The sequence below is a fragment of the Apteryx rowi genome, unplaced genomic scaffold (assembly GCF_003343035.1).
Source record: "Apteryx rowi isolate R43461 unplaced genomic scaffold, aptRow1 scaffold_146, whole genome shotgun sequence".
Lineage (NCBI taxonomy): Eukaryota > Metazoa > Chordata > Aves > Apterygiformes > Apterygidae > Apteryx > Apteryx rowi.
Window position 1 is genome coordinate 1,843,328 of NW_020447708.1, and position 16,235 is coordinate 1,859,562.

At 40.2% G+C, this 16,235-nt stretch overlaps 1 protein-coding gene across 4 annotated transcripts in view; it reads right to left on the reverse strand.

Annotated features, from left to right (window-relative positions):
- The window catches only part of BBX (BBX, HMG-box containing), a 143,328-nt gene extending 127,204 nt beyond the window's left edge, over positions 1-16,124 (reverse strand). For 2 of the 4 annotated variants that reach the window (XM_026058346.1, XM_026058349.1), the window contains exon 1: positions 16,050-16,124. The gene's annotated coding sequence lies outside the window, so the exon portion shown is untranslated. The remainder of the gene's footprint in view (positions 1-16,049) is intronic. The other 2 variants (XM_026058348.1, XM_026058347.1) reach the window with 2 other exon arrangements.
- Positions 16,125-16,235: the final 111 nt, after the last annotated feature.

A 16,235-nucleotide genomic window follows, 5' to 3' on the forward strand; every position in this document is an offset into this window, starting at 1 on the left:
GTTCTCACTCCATCTGCAGGACTCTAAACATCAGCAGGGAGAATGGACCAGCGGTGACTCTGCTTAAGCTTGCAAGATCTCCAAGAAGCCAGAGGCATCTGATCCAGCTCTAGGAAACACCACAGCATGGCTTCAGCCTGGTTCATATCTGGAAAGCTACTCCATAGCTGTCAGGGCAAGATTCTTTTACTTTTTATTGGAATATTTAATCTTCTGCAAAAAAAAACATTAGACTTTTGAACACTTTGGTTGAGGGAACTTTCCAAGAAATTATATAAATTAATTACTTTACTCACGTATTAACTGGAGAAAGAAGTAATAAAAACCCCTCACCACTGGGCCACCTACCACTGCTATTTTAATTTTGTCTATAACAACAAAAAGAGCCAGGAAGGGTAACTGCTTAGCCTTATATCTTAAGGGCAGAAAATAAAAGGTTTGAATATAGTTGTCTCTGTTTCTTGATAAACATCTCTAAAAATCATTCAGGTTACAGAATTTACAAACTTCTGTATGTAACAAGTCCTATGAGCCTTCCAAGAGGAACCTCACTGCTTCAGAAGCCAGAATTTACAATCAGATCCACCTCTACCAATTGTTTTCACCAATGCCAAGCCACAACAGCTTAGCAGAACTCTGCACAGGCCCAAGGATCCGTGCCAATGTGTTTCAGTGCAGGATCAGGTCCTTATATGATTAGCTGCACACAAACGGCCTCCATCCTGCAACTGCAATAGCTCAGGGGAACTACTCTTACAGATGCACTGCAGGACTGGGCCCTAAATAATCAAGTATATACTTAAAGATCCTTCTCCTCTCCATAATAAAAGCACAGTTCTTGAGGAAAAGAGGGGGGGAAAAAACAAAAAACACATTGTATTTGTGAAATAAAAAAATCAATCCTTTGGAGGGCAAGCAGGAGCAATAGTCTTCAGACCAAGCTCCAAACTCGACATGTATTGTCTGTTACTTATTTGCTTTTTTTAAAGGTAGTTTACAGGTTCTTTCTTAAAGATAAATATTTTTATTCTAGCAATTCTTTCCCATCTCCCTCAAATGGCAACCCTATATGGCCCTTGTCTTAAAGGCATATCCAACACAGAAGAAACTCAGTCCAAAAGATGCAAGTTTGGGAACATTTAAAAAAGGTCAGCAGTTAAAAAAAACACAACAACATAGTGCTGGCTGTAACAGCAGAGCAAGGACAGGGGCAGCTCCCTTGGGATCCACTGATTTTTGCTGATTAACTTCCTAGCTTTCTGTCATTTTCTCTCACAGTGTAGCACACAGATGGCTGGATTTGAAATTAAAAGGTGAACAAGGTATTAAGAATTTTCTGTGAAACGGAGTTGTGGTGTGCTTAAGATTGTGTGCCAACCAAGAAAGTATAACATGCTTAAAACTCTGGGTCAGCATAAAAGCCTAGGGCTCTGAACAATACCAGCCTAAGAAAAGAAAGCATGAGATCCAAGGATTCGCTGTCTAATCTGCTTTAAAGACAGTCATTTGGCTTCCTTGTTACTGAACTACTACTCCGAAAATCTGGCACTATGCACTTGGGACTTGGAAGTACAAAGCTCTCCACAAAACCCTGCCATGCTTATTTCCTTCCAACCCGGTTATGCCAATCTTTAGAGCATGAAGCTCAGGATGGAGAGCTGAACTAACACTCTGAAACGCACAAGTGCAGACCAAGCATGGACTAATAAGGTCTTCTGAGCAATAAGACATTTTAGCTCATGCTTGGTACCAGCACAAAAACATTTCTATCATCTCCAGACACCTCTGAGCACAAACAGAACATGCTCATACATCTTTGCAAAAATCACTTGTAGAGAAGTTTAAAAGAGTTCAGCTTAGAAACGTTTTAGAGAAGCATGCAGGGCAATATTCATACRGCATTGAGTTGAGAAGAAACCCTGGGTCAGAAGAACATAATACCAGGTCCAAAGGCTGGACCTGGTAACCACCTACCAGGTTACATTTCTATCAGGTAGCACAAGCTCTTGAATACACAAGGAAAGTTTTCAGCATTGAACTAGGATGCTTAAAGATTTTGTAAGAGTTTGCACATACTTAGCTAGTAAGCCTGAATTCTGACAGATGAAACAATTCACTATCCATTTTTTCCTCACCTTGTCAGCAGTGAAAAGTATTATTATGTGCATGTGCAAGGCAGAGGTTTTAGTAACAAAGACGTAGGTGGCCTGATGAATTTAACAGTGACACAGGAACTTCCACAAAGTTCAAGAGTTCTGTATTTGGTTCTGCCATGAGCCACGTGGCCTCACCTTAGCATCCCTGGGTCTACTCTGTAATCTGTAAAATGTGGGTGGTAACACTGGTACCAAAATGTTCGAAAATTTGCTTAGTTCACGCCTGTATATAGTATGAGAGTAAAAGGTTATTACTCCATAAAAACATGTTCTTCGTTAACAAAGCACACAACATATGAATGACAATGTCCTCTGTGGTCTATGGTGCACACTCTTAAAGACTTTTCTGTTTATATATCTGTTCAGAAAGTGATTTGGTTTTGATGCTTTGGTAGGATGAAGTGCTAAAAGTCAACCTGAACTCCCCCTTTCTAGAGGAAGAAGCAAGTGCCTTTTCTAGAACTTAAAGACCATCACTAACATTAAACCAAACTCAGCCTCAGTGCAAAGTTTTCCCCGAAGTACAGTATCACAATTAACACAACTGCTATTTCACCCTGTGAGAGAGCCCCCCCCCCCAAAAAAAAAAAAAAAAATCTGGACAACTCTCCTTAACTATCTGTCAAGCTTTTCAGCACCAACTTTTTCTTCCACAGATTGCACAACACTTTACAAAGGAAGAAGGCATCACCATCCCAAGTTTGTAAATGGAGAAACAGAAAGAGGAAGTGATCTGCCCAAGAGCGTGAAGCAAGTTAATGGTAAAAACTGCAGTACTGGCCCGTTTTCTTTTTTCCTGCTCTGTTGAACACCATTTTCACTCTTTGCCTGAATCCTAGAAGGAACTGCTAACCTTTTATTTGCTTGCTAAAGTATAAGTGCAGAGCTGGAGTGTATTTTCACCTATCCCTCTGAATATATTTGAACTTAAATAGTAAATTACATTAGATACAGTACTGCATGTGCCCCAGGTCATATTTTAAAAAGTTCATTCAGTGTCTGGTGCATATACTACAAAAACTCACTTCAAGATCACTCGTCTTTGCTCCTAACACCATCAGAGAATAATTCATGCATTTCTCTAAGAATTTGTCTACCTTAGAAAATTTTCTTGCTTCACCTATACCAGAACATGAGCAGAACAACTACAACTGCACCAGGGTATTAGCTCCAAGGGATTTTTGGTTTTTGTGCTTCAATTCTACACCAGTTCTTATATCCGCATACTTAAAAAGGCCAAAAAGTAAACCTACAGAAATGCGAGCACACCCTTATAAAAGAGATTTCCCTGCTTATTTGGTTCTCTGAAGCTGAATAAATTGTAGTGGCATATGGTACCTTTATTCCAAAGTAACTGCATATATGTTTGTACTTTTACCCATAGTTCTACAATCGTAAAATTCATACCGGTCACCAGTACAATTATATTACATGAGTAAAGTACAGGTGATCCTTAAAGAATCGTATGTTCATTGACGAGATCCATGAAGGTATGTGATACAAGTCGGAATTTATTTCCACTGAAGTCAATAGCAGAATTCCCACTGGATTCAGAATGACAGTGATCAGACCTATTGTGGCACAGCTCCTGGATAACAGGATAGTTCCTTTTGGGATGGTGGGCAGGGGGTTGAAAGGGATTTAAAAGTAATAATAATCATCATCAATTATATGGTCAGTCGCCTCATTGCTTTTTTTTGGGGGGGGGGGGCAGGGGGAAGGTGCACCCAGGGAGGGGACAGAATCTGTTTTGCAGACAGTGAATAATAAAGATGATACCTTGCAAAGGATATCCACCTGCAACTTATCATCTACAAACTTGAAGTACTTCTGGTAGGAGAGAGCACCTGCCTTTTACACTCCCTCCAGTGCGGTTAGAACTGCCATGAAGGCAGACCACTTGGCAGTGATAGAAGTTCGGTTTAGCGCTAGCAAAAACGCTTCTAGAGGCAAATATGATCTTCTGGAAGTTCCTGAGTAAAAGACTGTTATTTTCTTTTATTTTGTTAAAAAGAGCTGCCCGTCATCTAAATATGGACTGACAGTGGGATTATTTCACTAAGTTGACCTCTCTGATTAATTTTCCAAAGTGAAGGGAAAAAGCAAGTTTTATTTCCAGTGCTGGGACCAAAACAAAAAAGGGGGTCTCATCCTTCCAAGCAAGTGTTATTGATGTAGTTACAACAATATTTTAAACATGCACTACTTCTAGCTGATTTGGCTCAAATCTCCACAGCAGACAGAGCCAAATTCTGTTCCAACTGTCTCAGTGGAATTGCACAAGCTCACATCAAGTCTGAATGCAGCCCAAAGTGAGTTTTAGATCCAGATTTTTTAACCTGATCAGTAGCCCACTTGAATGTAACCTAGCAGAAAACACCGCTAAGTAACACACTTTTCTGAGGCATCTCAGAAAGAACACCCTCAGAAATACCAATTCCCCTGAGAAAATCTTGGCTCAAAGGTGTATTTTGAGAAAAGGAAGAAAGCCTCAACATTTCATGTGTTTGAAAGGAGAGAGAAAAAAAAAAACAAGTTAGAACAAGAATAGTTCAACCCTATGAAAATGCAATAACTACAAAATCAGCCACATTAGTAAAGCATTCTGTTTAAACACTTATGCTAAACAGGAGCTAATTGTTTCAAGGTAGTTTCATAAAACATGAATGCTTCAGCAATAAACAGCTACCGTAAGAAAAGTTGCCTAAATATACGGCTATTTGTTTTCTTACTGATCTAGTACCAAATGTATGTGAAAATGAAAATGACGACCCTTTCAGGCCGAGTGATTCATTTTATTTTGGTTTGTTGTCTAAAGAGCGAGCATAGATAATACTCAGTAATTTTCCCATCTTTATTTTTTAAGGAAGCTTTTTTTAAATTGACTGTTCCAAACATTTGTGGCCTACTATAGCATTGTAACCTTTGTTTCAATTTTCTTGTAATTTCTGTGTAGGTTTCTGATCTTATCTGTTAATATTTAGCTTTATCAGAATCACAATAACCATTGAGATTTTGCGTACCCTTGACATTGAGAGGAAAGAATATGGAAAAACCGTACCAAGTAACGAGATCGCAAAACCTATGTCTGAGTTGGGTGAAGAAGGGCTTTCATAAAAACATTTCTTTAAGTGTGTAAGTCATCCCTCGGGGGCGGGGTGGGGGGAGCAAAACTGCAATATATGACTAGTTTGTGACCAGGCACACTCCACGTTTCTGAGCACAGCCCTTCTGCTACCTGAGGTCTTACTGCATTCCTTAATAGCCACGCACACTGCTACACGCTGCCGCTGTTGCAGAAAAACACTGCGGAGCTGCAGAGTCAACACATGTTATCAAGCTCTTTGACTCAGTCAAGATGCTATTAATATTTTGGTAGGGTGGGGGTTACAACTCTTTCCCCAAGGTAGCCCACAGAGTTACTACAACATATTTACCTGCTCGGTTTTTTTTGTTTGTTTTGTTTTTTACTCCTTCTTCACCTAATACATTAGTAAAACTGAGCAGAATGCCTTCAGTGAACAGCCTGGTTTCACTTTTTGGTTTCTGGACACCAGTAGTACTAGATACACTGCAGAAGTTATGAAGCATCCCTTGACCACTAAAATCGCTGGCACATGCGGCACACTAGAGGAAAGCCTACAACAGCAATTAAAAAAAAAATCTCTTTGAATGCTGTTATTTTAAGTAATGGATATCTGTTCATCTATATCTGCTAGAACCTACAGAGGAGTCTTAGCTCCCCAAAAAAGGTTGCTATGGCCAGGATACCATCTAGCGAGCAACCCCGCATTCCTTCATGGTGGAAGATACTGCCCAAGGGCATCCATTATTACCAGCAGAAACTGTGAAATATGGATATAAAGTTGTCTGAGAAAATATTTTCAGCTTAGCAGAAACGGATACGATCATAAGCGATTCCCTTTTAAACAGAGAAATCAGATGTCTTAAACCTCAGTCAGATTTTTACTGATGCTAAATGTATTCTAACAAAAAAAGAATGCCTAACTGGAATTTAGCTTTTTTTTTTTTTTTAAGCAAACCAACGTTAAAGTCTACTGTAAGGTTATATAACTTAGTTTATATTAAAACAAAATAAACTATAAATGATGTCAAAATTGTAACAGAAGTTCACCTGCCTAACAGCTAAGTCTTTATCTAAGGATGAGGAACAAGGATTTGCTCAAGTTTTATCTAGGTTTAGAACTAGGTTACCTGAAAGCAGTAACTTCCCCTGCATTTGTAGAGAAAGTGTTTTCTTTGTTCCAGTTTATTCACTTGGTAGAGTTTGGTGTAAGTTTGAGAAACTAACTGAGAATTGAAAAAAGCAAGAAAGCTTGTTTTCCTCCGCAACTGGGATAGCAAGGTACAGAAGGACGAGTTCTATTAACTCTAAAAGCTTATTTATTTTCTACTCTTTCCCTCAGAGTCAGTTACCTTATTAGGGACAATACTTTATTTACAGCATTAAAGACAAACTCTGTTTGCATTAACTTTTGTGTGTGCCCGTGTGTGCATGCATGTGTGTGACTAGCACATGCCAAAGTAATTTTAAACAGGACACTTAAAAGCCACCATTCAAAAAAGCATAATATGTCATGTCCTGAAACAAAACTTTCTCAACAATTGTAAGCTACATAAATGCATGTAAGCCATGCAATCACTTAAAAAAATGTGCAGGCACACACTGCGTCCTCTGAACTAACAAAAAAAGAAGTGCCCAATTTAGTGTAAATGCTATATTTAGCCACATATTTTAACGGTCGTCTACCAATAGAGATTGCTTCTGAGAAAACAATTACAGAAATACCAAAGCAATATGAGATTAAAAGTACCAGTTTAAACCAAGCGTTTGTTGACTTAAAATCGTGATTCAAATCACTTCGATGGGCTGCAATGCCAAGCGGCGGACATGGGAGTGTGCTGCACCGGGGCTCACGGCACAAAACCCCCGCTGCTCTTGCAGCGCCTGCCCCCGCTCTCCTGCAGCCCTGCCCAGCTCCTGCCAGGGCTGGCACTGCACTGCCAACGCCATCCCCCCGCGGAAGGGGTTTGCTGCAGGATCCTCGAGCGAGGACAAGTACAGGCCTCGCAGGAAGACCTGGGCTGCTTCTCACGAACTACCTTACCCCTCCCAAGTTTGCTTTCTCTCTCTCTCTCTGCATTAGCAAGGGATAACAGCAAACTTCCAGGAAGGCGAGACTGCGCACACAAGCCAGACCACCACGGCACAGAAAGGGGCAGCACCGTCCTGCACACGGAACAAAGTATGCGGCCAGCTCTCTCAGGTGCATCGCTCCCATCTGTGCCCTCTCACTCATGCTGGCCCCGTCGCCACATGGGAGGTGGAAATGGAAAACTTGACAACAACATTGACAGAAACCCCTTTATTAAAAAATACATACACATCAGTGTCCTTTAGATAAGGCCTTTGGATGGGCAGGATCGTCCTTTACTGACTAAAGCCCAGGAAGATCCAAAGCTGGGTTTGGAGCTCCCACTGGGGCAACAGGCCACCTTCCAGTAACAGAAAATTAAGCAGAGATTTCAAAAGCTGCAACCGAGCATCCAGATTCCCTTGACAGCTTACTGCAGTGGAAACCCACTGTCCAAACCGCAGCAAGAGTCTGGAAAACATAAGGTTTTCCCGAGGCCACTTGTAACCACAGGAGGTATTTCATATCGCCGCTGTCGCTTCGGCCCATGCGCGCAAAGCTCGAAGGTGAGTGGGGCAGCTCTGCACACCAGCTCTCTCACAGTTTGGTCAGCTTCGCAATTTAACAGCACAGCACACCCGGCAGATGCAAGGAAAATACTGACGTATTACCAAGGAAAACACTTAAACATAATTTTTGTTTCCCATACACACAGGCAATTCTCTTTCACATTTCAATGGGAAAGGGACATCCAACAATTACACCTAGCTATCCAAACTTTACTTCGCTAACTTAATGATTTCTACACTAATACATAAAATTAAAGGCTTCCTACCCTTGCTCTAGTTCTGACTCTTGTGCTCTTTATTTAGTCCAACAGTCTTCAAAGAATGGCACCGTAACTCCTGTTTACTCTTTAGGTGCTGGAACATGTTTCTAATCAATAAAACAGAGGACGCAAACCTTGAATAGTTACTTGCAGTAACGTATTTGCCACGAGTTTTGTCATTCTCCCTTCTGCAAACACCACGTTTCTCCCTATAAACACCTCTGTTTCTCCAAAAGCAGCTGGAAATTAATGATGCTATTTTTATTTTCTTATTAATTCGTATGCCATAGCTCTGTAATCAGTACTGGATCATGCTGCAATTTTGTGTACTTGTTTCAAAATATATTACAAGCACTTGATGACTGATGTTTAGCACAATGTATGAAAGAGTATCTCAAACAAATTAGATAAATACAAATAGAGACATTTTACTTAAATAAGGAAAAAAAAATACAGATATATTCAAAGAAGAGGTTAGCCCTGAACCTCACAAGCTTGTGGCACACGGAGTGTCCACTGGCCAGACAAACTGAGCCAGGCGTGTAGTTTTCCACACTGTGTAAGTTAACACTGTTCAACATGAAATCTGGGTATAAAGAAGCCTTTTGCAAAAAGAAAGAATGTCTGAAGCCAGACTTATCAGAGAAGTGGAAGTGATAATACTACTTCTTTCAAAATCTGTAATCTACAACCATTGATTAACAATACATCAAATCGTTTCCTCTACCTGGCCATATAACAAACTGGGGAAGCAAACCTACTTGCAGAACAAACAGTGGCATATGTGCCAAACGACGTATCACCTACCAAACGGCATTCTCACACTTTATGCTCTTCCACCCCTTTCTCGGTTCCGGGAATCCTGCACATTTCAGTGATGTCTCTATTCCTACCTGTTCCTGTACTGCTCGCGATCAGGTCAGGGACTACCTATAAACTTGTGCACCAACTGCCGAGTACTATGGGTGCATGACCCCAGCAGGACTACCTGCACATCAATAATTAAGAACAACGTGAAATCTACAACTTTCCTGAGGAATTACAAGCTACCAGCAGCTCCAGGAAGCAGATCTGTGAAGGGGCACACGTTGCTGATACAATTCTGGGTATGGCTTTGGGTCCAAGAATCCAGTTGCGCAAACGTAGCTGCGGGATCAAGCTCTTTAGTACTTAGCACAAGATGCATTAACATCCCAGTACTTCACCCCTTCTCTAGGGAAGAAAAAAAAACCCAGCATGTTGTAGCTCACTGTAGAGCTGCTGTGGCTCAAAGACCACTTGTGGAAAGCAAATCAAACGTGGCCAACCACAAAAATGCCTTTTTTTATCAGCCTGACAAAAACAAAAAGAGTGACTTCCTCTTGACTTTCACAGACATATCTCAGTGCAGAATATCAGAATGTTTCAGCTCCGCTGACTTTCATGGAGTTACTTTACACTGAAGAGGCTGCAAAAAGACGAGAAGTAATCAAGTTCTCCCTCACTCCTTCCATTCCCTCCCAAGCTTTTCTTTATCCAGCTTCCTCTCCAAACCTCTCACGATGACATTCTCTTAAATACTGCTTTGACAACCACAAAATAGTGCATTCTCACATACACAAGCAAAAATCTAGGATTATTTGCTTCATAAAAGAACACAGGCTGAAGAAAGAAGACTTACTATTCTACTGCAAGAGGCATAATCCTATCTCTTATCATGTGATAGGTCCTACCCAGTCTCAAGAGCTCTTGCTAGTATTGCTGGGTAATTCCTGATTGTGTAGGACATGGGTACAAATGAAAAACAGAAAGAACAAGACTTCTGACAAGGCATATGCTTAAAACTCCTTAAGTAGCTGTGTGAAAAACATACTGGAAAGAGCTGAAAGGTATGGGTTCAAAGGCATGAAGCAAACAGCAGTAAGGCACATCTAGCAGTCCCAGTTCTGCTAGGGGTACTGTATGGCACAATTAGTGCCGTGTAGTCACCAACATATGGCCCAGTCCACCAAAGCTCTAGGAGCAGGTTTAAGCTTTCCTCATTTGAATCCTGCCACAGGCCAATTCAGTCATCATCAGCAGTACTCAGGAGCAGGCCTTGAAAGCTGGCACCTGGCCCTGCCGCTGGAAAACTCTAGGTTGCAAGAGAGAAGGATGAAGCCTTTCCCGAGAACATGGGTGGCACAAATCTTCCTGCTGCTATAGCTACGCAAAAGGAGAGTAACCTCACAGCAGGGCATGCAGTTACTCTGGTTTCATAATGTCTCAAAGCAGAATCCTCAACAATTGCTACATATGTACCACCTTCCAGGAGGAAAGGGAAAAAAAAGAAAAAAAAAAACACCACAGGCACAGGGGAAGACACACTTTCCCACTTCCCATCAGCAAGGGAAGGCGTAGACAGAATTTGTTAAGCTTCTTGTCAAGAGAGCTTCCACTTGAATTAAGTTCTGCAGCTTCCATGTTGTGGAAGTCCACTGAATTATTTTTATCTTTGCTGAATGAGGCCCTCAGTGACATGAAGGGTCAACAAAATGTATTTTCAGTGATTTCCACATTTTACAAAATCTCTTACATCAAAACATTCACGTGGAGGCATTCTGACAATAACTATTCCATGCTTCCTAAGCAACTGATTTTCTGAGTGTAGTCTCAKAAAATCCAGTTAACTTTCTTTCCCCTTGCTAAAAATTGAGATTTTGTCATATTAGCTTTCTTTGTAGGCAAACATGCCTGAAGCAAGTTTATTTTCACATGCTGAATTGTCCATGCTCATAAGGACTTGCTTTTACATTATGCATTTATGTGCTAGAAAAGAAAAGGCAAGAACACTGGAAAGTGTCAAAACCATGCTTTTCCTCTTTGTTGATTCATCTTTTATGTAATTGAATTTATAAATATTAAAAACAATAAAACGCTGCTATCGTTGTGATAATATTACAATTCAGTCTACACTTAGGCATTAAGTATGCCTTCCTCCTCAAACAGAACTCCTATTCTGAATCCAAGCCAATTCATACCCTCAGCAATGAAACACTAGTAACCAGCAAATCTGAAAATCCRATTGGATGAAATATGGTTACTGACTTTAGAAATAAAAGTTCAAATCGATAAGTCACCCTTATTTATCAAAACACAGCCCAAGTGCTGAAGTTGCTGCTTCTGTCAATTCCATATTTCATAATGAAGTTAATACTGACTTAGCATTAGATTATAAACATTAAAAATAATTTAATTGTAAAGAACTATTTCTGATCAATGTATATTTTAATAACTCCCCTACGAAAACCAGCATTTTGTTGCTTAAAATTCATTCAGGGAGGTAAGTACTAAACAAACAGTGCAAGATACACCCTTGCTTAAATACCACAGTTAGCAAGAGAACTAGCTTGAAGTTTTTGCTACTACTTTAGGCCCTCCTATCGATAAACATGACTTAATTCAAAGTTAGTGACTTCAGACTATTACTGAAGATTTTCTTCTTTAAAGTAGCATATGAAGTTGAGTACTAGCAAAAGATGCCTGACCGACCAGTGAGACTACTCACACATCAAGACAGGCATTTACTAGGAAAGCTTCAGAAAAGTAGCATATACCAAGGGAAAGGCCACAAGACTAAGGAGTCAGACATGGATTTTGCTCCATTCCCTGCTGCTGCTGACCTGCTAAGTGACGGCAGGCAAACCACTTCACTGCTTTGCATCTCAGATGCCTGAAACAGGGATAAAAAAAATGATGGTCCATTTTTTGAGATTTATGATTTTGCCATGGCTTATGTACTTTGCCAGACAGGACATGACAACATGAATAAGGCAATGCCTACAACTGCTGATTATGATATTATTATTATTATTGACAGAATAAGAACCAAAACCTGTGTTAACTTTTTTTGTTGTTTTTTAAAATCAATGCAATCCAACAGCAATGCACCAACCTATTCTGAAAATTAGAGTAATCCTTATGCTGGTTTAGGTCTCACTCCTTCTGAGCTTATCAGAAGGGCGACACCTGTAGTAGTCTTTTGGGGAGATTCACACACGTCCACTAGTAACAGGCTCAGCACATTGCGATTAGAGAGTACTGGGATATTATTACTGATGTAAAAAAATGAAAATCTGACCTAATAATCTTCTGACATAGAACAAAAATGTTTCTGAAAAAGATATCACGATAACAGAGAGAAAAAGCAGAAAAGGAGCGAAGATGATAATACAAAGGAAAGAAAGTTGACTTGTTTCTCCTCAAGAGGTATTTTGAAATATAGATAACTATATTATTTCAATCAAGTTCTGTAGACTCCTAAGTAATAAAGGAAACAAATTTAGGTTACAGAAAAGTAAAACAGTATACMTACTGCTTTAAAACAAACTAAATTCACTAAGGAAATCCATACTAATAGTGTTCTCCATATGATTTAATTTGACACATACACTTCCATCGCCATATCACTGCATGTATCCCACAAGCAGGAATTACTTCCACCTTAATGCTGCCTTGTGATACAGGGAACATCATTAGTCTCCATTTGCAGGTGGAAACGGGACATAAAGCTGCATTTCCAAGAGTAAACTCTGAACCTGGGAGCCTCCAGCTGATCACAGCACCTCCACTGACTTCACCCGCAGCAGCAAGGAGCCGCGTGCGTGACAGGGCACAGGAAATCCAACCTGGGTCTACGCATTTAGAAGCGGCCATCGGTTTTGACTAAAATCACTTGTCAGAGATCACAGAGACAGTCTGTGACAAAGTCAGAAATCAAAAACAGAGTTTCAGTTCAGTTCCAACTTTGACGGATAGTAACTTCCTCCAACAAGGAGCCACCTTGGTATAAATAAGGAGTCCTGCACACTACACATGCCAGGGACTGTCRAAACGGGCTGCATTTCACCGCCCAGGCGCCTGGATTTCCTTGCAGGTTGGTATACAGCCTTCACCCTGATTTACCAAAGAGCCTTACGTACAGCAGGTCTTGTCTACTTCACCTGCACGTTTCCCCCCTGCTACATGCAACGGAAGAGCAACCCTCTCCAACTTGCGTGGTCAAAATTTCCTCTCCTCGCAACACTCTGCTACAGTCTCTGGGCCAGCAGACTGCCCTGCCTGGTGCCATGCTGACCGACTTTCAGAGATGCTGCATGCCCTCAGCCCACAGAGCAGCAGCAGCCACCACAACCTGGGATAACTTTAAGCTCTGAATGTGAGTGAATTTAACATGACTTGTCACATGCTTCAAAATATTCAAGTGCTTACAAGATCATAAACTATGGAGCTATTAGTTTATAAGCAGAGTGTATTAGGATCTTTCTGAATGAAAAGGAAAAGTGCTACGTAAAAAATAAATGCATGGTTACCTCTGATATGTTATGCAGAAAACTGACATTTAATATCTTTAATTATTCAAACAACTATGAAAGCGAAAGGTTTGCTTCATCACCTTGAATGGGAAAATGAACATGGACAAATTCCTCTCACCATCACTCCTACACTCCTTTCCTAAATAAAACTCCTGCCGAAACCAACGGAAGTTTTGCAAGCGGTGGGTTTACGGCAAGCAGCCCCAGAGGCTCAGAAGCATTCGGGGCTAGTTTCTAAAATATTCTGACTTTACCTCAACACAGAAACCAATACAGGAGTTTTCCAAAGTATGTGTCTGCTTCAAACTGGTTATCAGCTTGCTGTGCTCAGATGAATAGCATTATGCAATCAAGTTTTGAGACCACAGGCCGACTTTTGAAACGCTCACCAGGTCCCTTCCTAAGCGGATCGACCCCCTTTCATTTGTTGCCCCCAAACAGTCCACCCAGTTTTGTTAACCAAGACCAGAATCCAGCCCTCCATCTTACATGTTTCGACCGAATTACTAAACTCCATTCAGGAACAGTTATTCTACCAAAAAACTATGTAATAAAACAAGTCTTAGCTTTTACCAAAATAAGAGCTCCCGAAAATAAATGGAAGTTTCTAGTCATGGACAAATCTAATGAAATCTCCATTCTCCCCTTAACTAGGCACATTATTTTTATTGCTTTTTCAGCTATGAGGAAAAGTATTTCTCTGCTTCCTCTAAAGCTTCTTTTATGCCCTTTTCTTCACAAGGATATTCTGCCCTTCTTTTCTTTGCAATTTGCTAATGCCATTTCAATATTAGGTAAGAACTACATTTAGCACTATGCATAAATTGAGGTCCGTTCCTTGTAAAGTTGTGGGAAGATTAGGATCACCCCATCATTTCTAGGACTGAGTTCTATCCATCCAAAAGACTTCATCACATAAAACCACATAATGACCAAAGATACTACCTGAAACAAGGTCTCTGAGCTGTCCTTGCCCAATACCTTGTACTATTATTCCAAAAAAAGAAAAAAATCCTTGGCACTTAGAGCACTCTAATCTGACTCTTATCTGAAAAGACAAAAAATTGTGTTCAAAAATCAGTGAGAAATTCAGCTTTGAACAATGGTTTGAAGCCTATCAGCAAGCTTTTGAATTTCCCAATGTGTGTGTTTTCATTTGGTAAAAACTGTTACATCAATTACTCTACGCAGAACAAGATCCTTGTCAGTAATGTTATAAAACTGAGAGTAATATTCTCCTATGCAACTAGTCTGTCATAAAGAATTTCAGTAATTTAATTTGGTGTTTATAGCCTAATCTCAGACCTACACACACTTATCTCACTCCCCATAAAATCTGAAAAAATGAAATTTGGGTGTAATTCTGCAGGAACTGGTGAAAAGACAGAATCCCCCCTTCAAACCATCTCCCCCACAGCAGTTATCCCAGCCTTAAGGCTAGTTTTGTGGTCACAATATCACATAAGAACAGCTGCTCCCAACAGCMCCCTTCAAGCTGGCCTGTTCAGGACCATCACTTATCCTGTGTCTGCTACACACTGACTGGAAAAGGTCAAGACTATGTTATTAATCATGCACATTTATGAGCACTAAGCTTACCCCAAATACATGCCTTGTCTTGTTTTTAATTACGTATACAATACTTCCATATAAAAAAAATTACCTGCCACTTCACCATTCGGGGCCAAACTCAGTTCAGTGCCACCAGGGGCAACTGTACAAAAAGCACTCCAAACGCCACTCACTTTATGCCAACTATGAAACGCGACCCCACAAATTTACAAACCCTCCTTGAAATTACCGCTTCTACTTTAGTTTAAAAGGTGTCAGACTCTTCAAAAGGTGTCAAAACTTTTCCATACCATACACATTAAAAAAAAAAGAAAAAAAAAGACAGTCTGTATACCTGAAAGTTCTATGGAAATACTAGTAAATTAGTCACTAAGACATGTCTTTCAAATTGATAGGTACCTACATTAATCAATGCCAAGAGGAAAAACAGTAACACAGAAAGAGCATGGATGGAATTCTAATTAATTCTCAGTTTGTGTGTTAAAACAGAACTAACTCCTGTTGCTGCAGTATTACAGTTCTACTAAACTTTTCACTGATTCTTGACCTGCACAGAATTCTAAATAACTATCCTAATTGTTTATATTATTTCCCACCACTATAACAAGCCCTGAATGTTAAAGGTCTTTACATTCTTACTAAATTTTTGACCCAGCATCTTGCGCTCTTCACATTCTAATGATTACTCTGGTTTAAAACTTTAGCCGTGATTCAATTGATTATCTTTACAAATCAAGGCTTAGAGAAAAAAAAAAAGGAAAGGAAAGAAAAAAAAAAGAGAGATAAATCTGAATATTCACAGCCTTTGAATTCTGAGGTTATTAAGACCCACCCCTACACACAAACTTTGTAATCTAACAGTTGCTACGAGAGCCCAGAGAAGACATGTTTTCCGTGGTGCTAAAACCCAAACAAGCATCTTCCATGCGAAAAGGTCGGCGAGAGAAGCGCTATCTTGTTAACAACAACAAAACTCTTCTGCGTGTACAGTTTACATACTTACCCAGGAAGGCAAGGGGAAATTACAGACAGACGAAGATGAAGCTGTCTCAAAGCCTTTGTCATGTGATAGTGACCTATAAAGTATCAAATAAAGGCAYATCATCAGCACACCATGATTTTACAATATTGCAACTCGCCACAACGCCAACAAGAGGAGCGATCCCAAAACTTGAAACTTGCTTTCTCC